The following is a 9,001-nucleotide window of genomic DNA, read 5'->3' on the forward strand; positions in this document are numbered from 1 at the left end:
AAGTTACATCCAAGTTAACACGCTGCACAAAATTAGGTACATTTAATTATAGCTATTCAAATCTATACAGTAAGATGCTCCTAGATGTGCATGGGCTTTGAGCACTCTGCCCTATTTAATAAATTCAGCCCAGTTGTTTTTAGCTGATGGTATTTGCCTTGAGCCCTGATAAAAAGTTGCCAAGAGTAAAAAAATGTATGCAATGTAATGTAATGTGAGTTGAAGATCCAGCAAGGATACAGTATGTGAGTTGTACTCTTGATTGACACCACCATCCCAGATTGTGGAGTGCTTTTCCTTGGGCCCACTCTTCCCTAACCATGGCACTGTACCCAGTGAGAGTCAAAATACAAGGGTTATTTAAGGTATTGCTTGGTTAATTTCAACCCCCTCAGCTCAGGCTTTAAAGGAAATTCTGCAAAACCTTACTTTTGTTTGAAAAACAAAATTTGGGATTGGAAACTAGTAGCCTAGGTAGGACTATCCCTCCTTAATCACTACCACATTTTGGTTACTTTGGCATGAATAGTAAGGTTAAAAATTCCATGTCAACACATCTTTAAAGTTTCTTGTTTCTCCAACTCTGGCCACTTATCACATACAACTCTCAGGCTGAAGTGGGTCCAGCAGTTGCCCCTGAGACAAGGAAGTGGTGACAGAGAGGCAAAAGTCACAGAATATAAAACACATTGGGAAGAAGCCTGAAAAGTAAACATATAGACTTGGGTATCAAGTGTCATAAATGTGGTTCTGAATTTACAATAGGGCAAAAAAGGACATGTTTCTAAAGCAAATACCAGATAAACTGTATAGAATACAATGGGCTTAGTTCTTACACAGGAAGATAAACATAGGTCAGGGTATCCATTGGGTAATCCACTTAACAGCACTGGTTCAATTAGAACATTTATCCATTTAGCAACACTATGACCAAAGTGTGGAGAAGGGAAAAGTACCCTTGCTGGTGCCAAAGGTCAATTTCATGATTATGTTTGCCCTTGCAATATATATATATATATATATATATATATATATATATATATATATATATATATATATATATATATATATACCAATGGAAGAAATAGCACTTGGGGAGAAATATAATTGTGAAAAAATACAATTGAGGATGAAAAAAACTGCTTATGAAAAAAGAAATCAATGCATGAAAAAGCAATTGAGAAACTCACTTATCTTTTCTCTTCCTTTGCTTCCACCAAAAAAGGTGCCTGAATTATAATCATAATAATAATAATAATAAAGGGTCATTTTAAATCAGGTTACAGAGAAGGACAGATGAGTCCAGAATGCTGAATGTAATGTTGAATGCTTTCTTGATATCCACAATTTAGACCAACCAAAGTGTGTAAAGTTTGAGATGTGGCCAGGATATAGTCACATATGGCGCCTTTTATACATACTATATACTGTATACACACATATTCTTATTCTGTATTATGCAACTGTTTGTAGTATTAATGGACTCCCTTTTATCTTGATAAGGAGTTGTGATTCATAAATACATTGTAGATAATAAACTGATTGCATGGGTTTATGAGGGAATGATCATCCCAGACAAATCTGATTACTTTGTATTTAGATCTGAGTTTTATAGTTCAGCTGAGCCGTGGCATCAATGCAAAATATATTTGGAGTCTGCTAATGCTTTCGATACACAAAACTTATTAGTAAATTAAATTAGAGTGCAAGGACTATGGGGAAATGTTCTTTCTTGTGTGGAAAGAGAATTTTTTTAGTTGTATGTTTGCTATAAAATTATTCAATAAGGGACATTTACTGTGGAGTGGAGGTTTAAAAGTGCAATAAAACTGCCATGTTTTTGAACTTTGTGTCCTGCACAAAGAATAATTGCCTGATGAATACTGTGCTGCCTGTGTTCAGCAGCACTTCATTTATGAGGCTGGACATTGGATGCTTGTAGGCACATAAGGCTTGTACCCACTGGCGTTGCACTCTGTGCCCTCTCATATTTTATATGACACAAAACACATAGCTCAGCCATAAAATGGACAAATATACTTTTTAAATGACCAGTAAGAGGTGCACTTTTGAACCCCATTATATGTATTAATGACCTGACAGAAGCTGGATATTAGTTATTTTCAGTAAGATTTGAACACTGCAACAGGGAAACAGCAAATCATGGCTAGTGTGAATAAATAAAAGAATATGCACCATGGCCACAGCAACAAGGATGACTTAGTATAAATCAGAAGAAATATATTTAGGCACTTAAGACTTACAGATGAACTGTTTGTTCATATAGGAGAGTATAAATATGATTACAGTAAAGCAACTGAAAGAGTGGAAATGGAGATAATAGAAAGATGAGCAAATTAGGAGGAGGAGGGAGGGCTTCATCATATTTGGAATGAAGGAGAGGGAGGAATAGTAATCATTAGAGGTAATAGAAGAATGGAAATGGAATGGAAAAGTTGCTGATGAAAAGATAAAAACGATGAGAACATTCTTACAATCCTCATTTTTGCAGCTATTATATTTCTTTGTGTTTTTATTGTTTTCGTTTACTAGAATTGAATGCAAAAAAGTGAATATAAATGGTTTATTGACACTGTAAAGAGAAATGTATTCCAAGTCCATCCTCTACGCATCGAATTCCTTTCTGTTCAGTTCTAGCTGATCCAGAGGAAGACACTGCTTGTGAAGCTGTCTATAATTGTCTTAGAAGAGGAGAAAAATGTTTTCCTGACTTTTGCCCGTGAGCCCTTAACCTACAGCAACCAATCAGCAGGTAGAATTTACTGGTCACCTGTTTAAAATAAAACATCGTATTGGTTGCTATGGGTGTTACTGCTCCTGGGCAAACTTTTATTACATATGGGGGTTGTATTTTGACAGATTTGGACATTCTAACAGGTAAATAACAATTTCTAAACTCATCAATGTAACTGATGATTCTGATGATAATCGGTTATCTGGTTGCGAATTATTCATACTTTAATTAATCAGCATATGCTTCAGTATATTCTTTTCTTCCAGCTCTAGATGTCGGTTTTCAATCCCGTTGGTTACTTGATGTCTAATGTTTCTTTTTTTTTTTGCCAAATAAAACATTATTCTGCCGCCAATCTTTGAACATTTTTGTTCAGGCATCAAAGTTGCATGAGGTAAATACAGTAGAAACCACAGAGCTATGAAGTGTGAGGAATTTCTGTAAGAAGGCATCGAGTTTCGACTGATTAACCACCACCACTAAAGAAAAGAACATAATGGTGATGCTAACAACATTGATCTCAAAAAGCATATTCAATATGGCACACATAGGAAGTATAGTTTCACAAAGGAAGGTATAAGGTAGAATGTAAAAATATGTTTTTAAAGAAACATGAGGAGGTACTGATTTAAAGAGCGGTTCATAAAAAAGATTTAGTCCAATCCAGTCCAGAATAAAGACAGATAGAATAGAAGTATTGAGGATTACTGCATTCAAAACAATTGCAGACTTAGAGGCACCAACGCTTCTGTTGGATAAAATGAGTAAACAAATGGGTCTAAGAGCTTCTGCAGTTTCATAGTGATCATTCTTATTCTCATGAATTATCATTTAAGTATAACTGACATATTTTTCATTATATCATAGCATAGGGTAATTGGTAACCAGCCTCCTCCACATATAAATCGTAAATATATCTACAGATATGGGATCTGTAATCCAGAATGCTGGATTTTCCGGATAACAGATCTTTCCGTAATTTAGATCTTCATACCTTCATATAAAATCATGTAAATGTAAAATAAATGTAATAAGCTGGTTTTGCTTCCAATAAGGATCAATTATATCTTAGTTGGGATCAAGTACAAGGTTCTGTTTTATTATTACAGAGAAAAAGGAAATCTTTGGGAGACAGCTTTTCCGTAATTCGGATCTTTCTGGATAACTGGTTTCCAAATAATGGATCCCATACTTGTATAACCTAGAGTATAAAATAATAATATTATAAAGCCAGGAAAAAAAGTTTTCCTTTACCCTGAAAATCAAAACTTTGTGTTTTAATGACTTAGGGGTAGAGTTATCAAAGGTTGAGATGGATCTCTTCCCTGCTGTTTGCAGTGGCTGTTGAGCCCCTGGCCATACAGATCGAGGATTTCTAGGAAATTGAAGGCCTCTCGATAGGTAGAATGGTTGATGATATGTTATTGTCTCTAGTTACTCAAGCTAGCAGAGCTCAAGATGCTGCATGAAATTTGATCAGGAAATTTGGCACATTCTCTGGCTTTTGTGTCGAATTAAAACTGTCCACTGTCCATCAGCCCACTGCCTCCTGGTACTCCACCTCAGATAGGCCACGTTCAGGTGGCGCAGTCATTTAAATACCCTTAAATGGTTATACACTCTGATTTGGAAAAAAAACTAAGGAAAACAACCTCATCCCAAGAGTCCACTCTTTGAAATAAAAAAAGGAGGTCTGCCACGACCATAATCGCTCTACTGGGAAGAAGAAATTTACTTAAAATTGTGGTCCTCCTCAAATTATTGTATGCCCTGAACAACTCACCCATAACAGCTCACGCCCAATGATTTGGAAATGTAGACTCTATAATTCAGAAATTCTTGTGGGCAGAGTACCTTAAACACTTTTAAAACGCTACACGTGCCCATCACATAGGACTGGCCCTCCCTAACCTGACTTTCTGGTCATCCTGCTAACTATTGCACTTTGGGGGCTAGTCCCCAGTTCGGATTGTTTCATAAATTCAATGACAATCGCGGTTTTAGAGTTTGTGAATTTAGGGGCAGATTTACTAAGGTTTGAGTGAATTTTCGAAGTACAAAAAGTTCGAACTTCAAAGTAATTTTTTGGATAGAATAGGATACTACGACTACTACTTTGACTTCGATTCGCCAAATTCTGCTGAATTGCTATGTTAGCCTATGGGAACTTTCTACAAACCTTTAAAGTCTTTACACATTGAATAAAAATCCTTCGATCGTACGCTAAAATCGTTCGATCAAACGATTTCTATTCAACTGCAGGATTGCCAAATTTGCTGAAAAAAACGTCGAATTCGATATTTGAATATGAAGTTTTTTAATTCGAAATTTGACCCTTGATAAATCTGCCCCTTAGTCATGGTTTCAAAAACCTCTAAAACCTAATTACACTTTAATTAGCCTCCATGCATTTAGAGGCATAGAGGCGGGGCGGGTAATATTTGATTGACAGCTCAGATATTTAAATGCCACAGGTATGGATGCTTTAATAAAAAAAAAAAAAAAATATGGGTTCCATGTTTAATTTGCAAACCACTTTTGTTATACAGTTTTTTGTGTGTAGGTGACAGGTCCACTTTAAGACCCTCTTTTTAAAGTTAAGGAGTTTTCATATTCTCATGTGGCTTACACATACAACACTAGTTCATGTTTCTTCTCTCTCCTGTTGTATGCACATACAGATCATATTCCTTCTCCCCTCTCCTCGGCTTGCACACACACAGCATCTGCAGCTAATAATCCTGTGGGTGTGACATATAATATTTGTTGTTATTGCTTCAGACTTGGGGTTGGCATACACAATATATATTTTGCTGAATCAAGAATAGTTTGCTTCCACAATATGTTACACTAGTGATCATTATAATTCATAAATGGATAATTTTAAAGCCTGCTTCTATTCGTGCTGTTTTTAACTGAATTGGTCCTATGTTGATATCTATTAAATAGGTATTTCTGTTTCACATTGACCATCTAACTCCTAACATTTAGGGGCCGATTCACTAACTTCGAGTGAAGGATTCGAAGTAAAAAAACTTCGAATTTTGAAGTGTTTTTTGAGCTACTTCGACCTTCGACTACGACTTCTAATCGAACTATTCGAACTAAAAATCGTTCGACTATTCGACCATTCGATAGTCGAAGTACTGTCTCTTTAAGAAAAAACTTCGACCCCCTAGTTCGCCATCTAAAAGTTACCGAACTCAATGTTAGCCTATGGGGAAGGTCCCCATACGCTTTCCTAAGTTTTTTTGATCGAAGGATATTCCTTCGATCGTTGGATTAAAATCCTTCGAATCGTTCGATTCGAAGGATTTTATCGTTTGATCGAAGGAATAATCCTTCGATCGTTCGATCGCACTATTTGCGCTCAAATCCTTCAACTTCGATATTCGAAGTCGAAGGATTTTAATTCCCAGTCGAATATAGAGGGTTAATTAACCCTCGATATTCGACCCTTTGTGAATCGGCCCCTTAAAATCTGTATATGGTTATGGTCTTCCTTTTTTATTTTCGGACGGCCTTTATAAAATGTCAAAATAATGTGGAAGGAATGAATTTTAAAAATGACAATCCCCAAGTACATTGCTACAGACATGGATAGAAAAATAAAACCCTCAACTTGAAAATATTGAGCTGTACTACATTGCCTTTAATCGCAGATAGTTATGGCTTTGATTCAATGCTTTACGTGTCAAATGAAAAATTGCAAGGTTGGAAAAATTTAAAATGTTTGTTTATGTATCACACTACTACTAAATGTTTGTTTAACTCCATGTTTCTGAATTTGACATAATCATCACCAGCATAATGTTAACACCAGAAATTTACACAACTGTACTTGTGCGGAGAAATATGCCACCGCCAGAATCACTGTGGTGCTCTATAATGACAAATTCATTTCAAATAATATTTACTTCATTTTCAGATTACTCCCCTTTTGTGAAGCAAGCTGTGTGTACGATTGGTGTCTGAAAAAACATTAAATATGCAATATTTTGATATGGATCTGGGACATTGGTATCTCTGAAAACTTATACTTATAGGTATGGGATCCATTATCCGGAAACCTGTTATCCAGAAAGCTCCGAATTACGGAAAGGTTGTCTCCATTTTATCCAAATAATCCAAATTTGTAAGAATGATTTCATTTTTCTCTGTAATAATAAAACAGTACTTGTACTTGATCCCAACTAAAATATAATTATTCCTTATTGGAAGCAGAACCAGTCTGTTGGGTTTATTTCATGTTTACATAAGGCATGAAGATCCAAATTACAGAAAGATCTGTTATCTGGAAAACCCCAGGTCCCAGGCATTCTGGTTAACAGGTCCCATACCTGTATATAGATTTTTGCTCTTCTAATATATTAATCTTCAAACCACTGCCAGCCCTTGCATTCCATATATGTCAGAAGAACTCAAATCCCAACATGATTAAGACCTATTTTGTTCTGTGTTCAGCATTGCTGTCCTTTGTTGCGAGTACAAACCAAAAGGGACATGTTAAAATAATAACATTTATGCAGTTGTGAGATAGAAAACATACCACATTGCAAAAGCAGTGTTAAACATTCCTGGGTATATAACATAAATTCTTGTTACTTCTGTACAAATAACTAAACTCTCCATTCCTCCACACTTGCTCCTTATTAGGGAGAAAATTACAGAAAAGGGTCACTCTAAAATCTAGGACTAGAAAAATATATATGTAAAATCCAGGAAAATGAAAAAATGGTGTAAAATTAGGGAAAATGTAAAATTGAGGTTTCACTGTATACAGTCCTTCATTTTATCTGAACATTGATAAGGATTTCCACTTCAAAATAAAATATTGTTTTGGGTGTATTTACCATGTATGCAAAATGACCCAGGCCTTGGGCTGCAGGGATAACAGCAAGCTTGTAAAATTGCATACTTTGATTGTCAGCGCTCTTCATTAATCAGGGAGATCTGTGGAGCTAGGGTTTGGTACATTTCTAAATGTTACTACTGTGACACTTTATAACCAGAATATTATGGCTACTATAAATAACAAAGCAACAAGGAAGCACTATAAAATGGAGTACCCCGAATTGGGGGAAATAGCTTTATTAACATTTAACAGACTTTTACATATATACAGCAAATGTTTCACATGGGGTAAGGACATTTCTAAAGAAGGCAAAAATTCAAAATAGGTGCAAAACACATTTACAGTCATGTCCATTTCTAAATATCTCAGCTGCTTGTATACTGCTACACCACTAGGGCAGGAATTCTGGGCATTCAGTAGTTATTTTTGGGGGGGCATATGGGGCATCAGTTGTTTGGATGATTTGTGTATTGCACAGAAGACTTGAGCCCATGTTTTCACAGGTTTCAGGGTTAACAACACCCTGTGCAATATACAGTAGACAAATATTGCAGTAGGCAACCAATGACATTAAGAAAAAAACCTTTAGGATTTCTAGTATAGTCTATATTTTCCAGGAAATTCAGTGTATCCCACAATGCATCAAATAGTGTTTGATCACACTAAATAAGCAATACCATATCTTTTAGAACTCTGCTCTTATGCTTAAGGCATGAATACTTTCTGAAAGACATAATACTTTGCCTGATGCCAAGAGCTGGCAGAAACCTAGAATGCTTGTTTGATTTCTTTTCTCCAGCGGGAGTTCAACCACTTAACATGTCCCAGCTTATTTCCTGTTGTCTACAGGAGATGAATGGAAAGCAGTTGTCATTTATTTGGTGGGAAGATATAATAGCCAGATGTCACGCTACAGGATATTTAAAGTTCAAAATCCCAACCTTAATTGCAGGCGGATAAACCTGTCACTCTTTATGCCAATGTCTGTAAAAGCACCACAAATTCCATATATGCACGAATAAAGAACCATATTTCTTGTCCTGGACATACCAATTCATTTAAAGAGGCTCTCCACTCAAAAACAGTTTTTTGGGTTTTTTTTTTGCATGATGAAAAAAATACACATTAATTAAAAGTCTTCAATGTTATTTGTAAATGCAGGGCAGTTTTTGGGGCCCCAATGCAATCCCTGGTAACTGACCTCTCGCTGCTCCCGGAGGCAAGGTTCGCACCTTTTTTCACATTCCTTTGGATCAACTAGCAGTTAGGCAGGTTTCACAAAACAGTTGGACTTGATGGGAATTTTTAAAAACCAAAATTACTATAACTGTAGCAGAAATCTGTTTTCCTTCAGGTCTGTTAATCTGATACATTGTTTCAGGAGTCAATGC

This window comes from Xenopus laevis, chromosome 1S, assembly GCF_017654675.1.
Source record: "Xenopus laevis strain J_2021 chromosome 1S, Xenopus_laevis_v10.1, whole genome shotgun sequence".
NCBI classification, from domain to species: Eukaryota; Metazoa; Chordata; class Amphibia; order Anura; family Pipidae; genus Xenopus; species Xenopus laevis.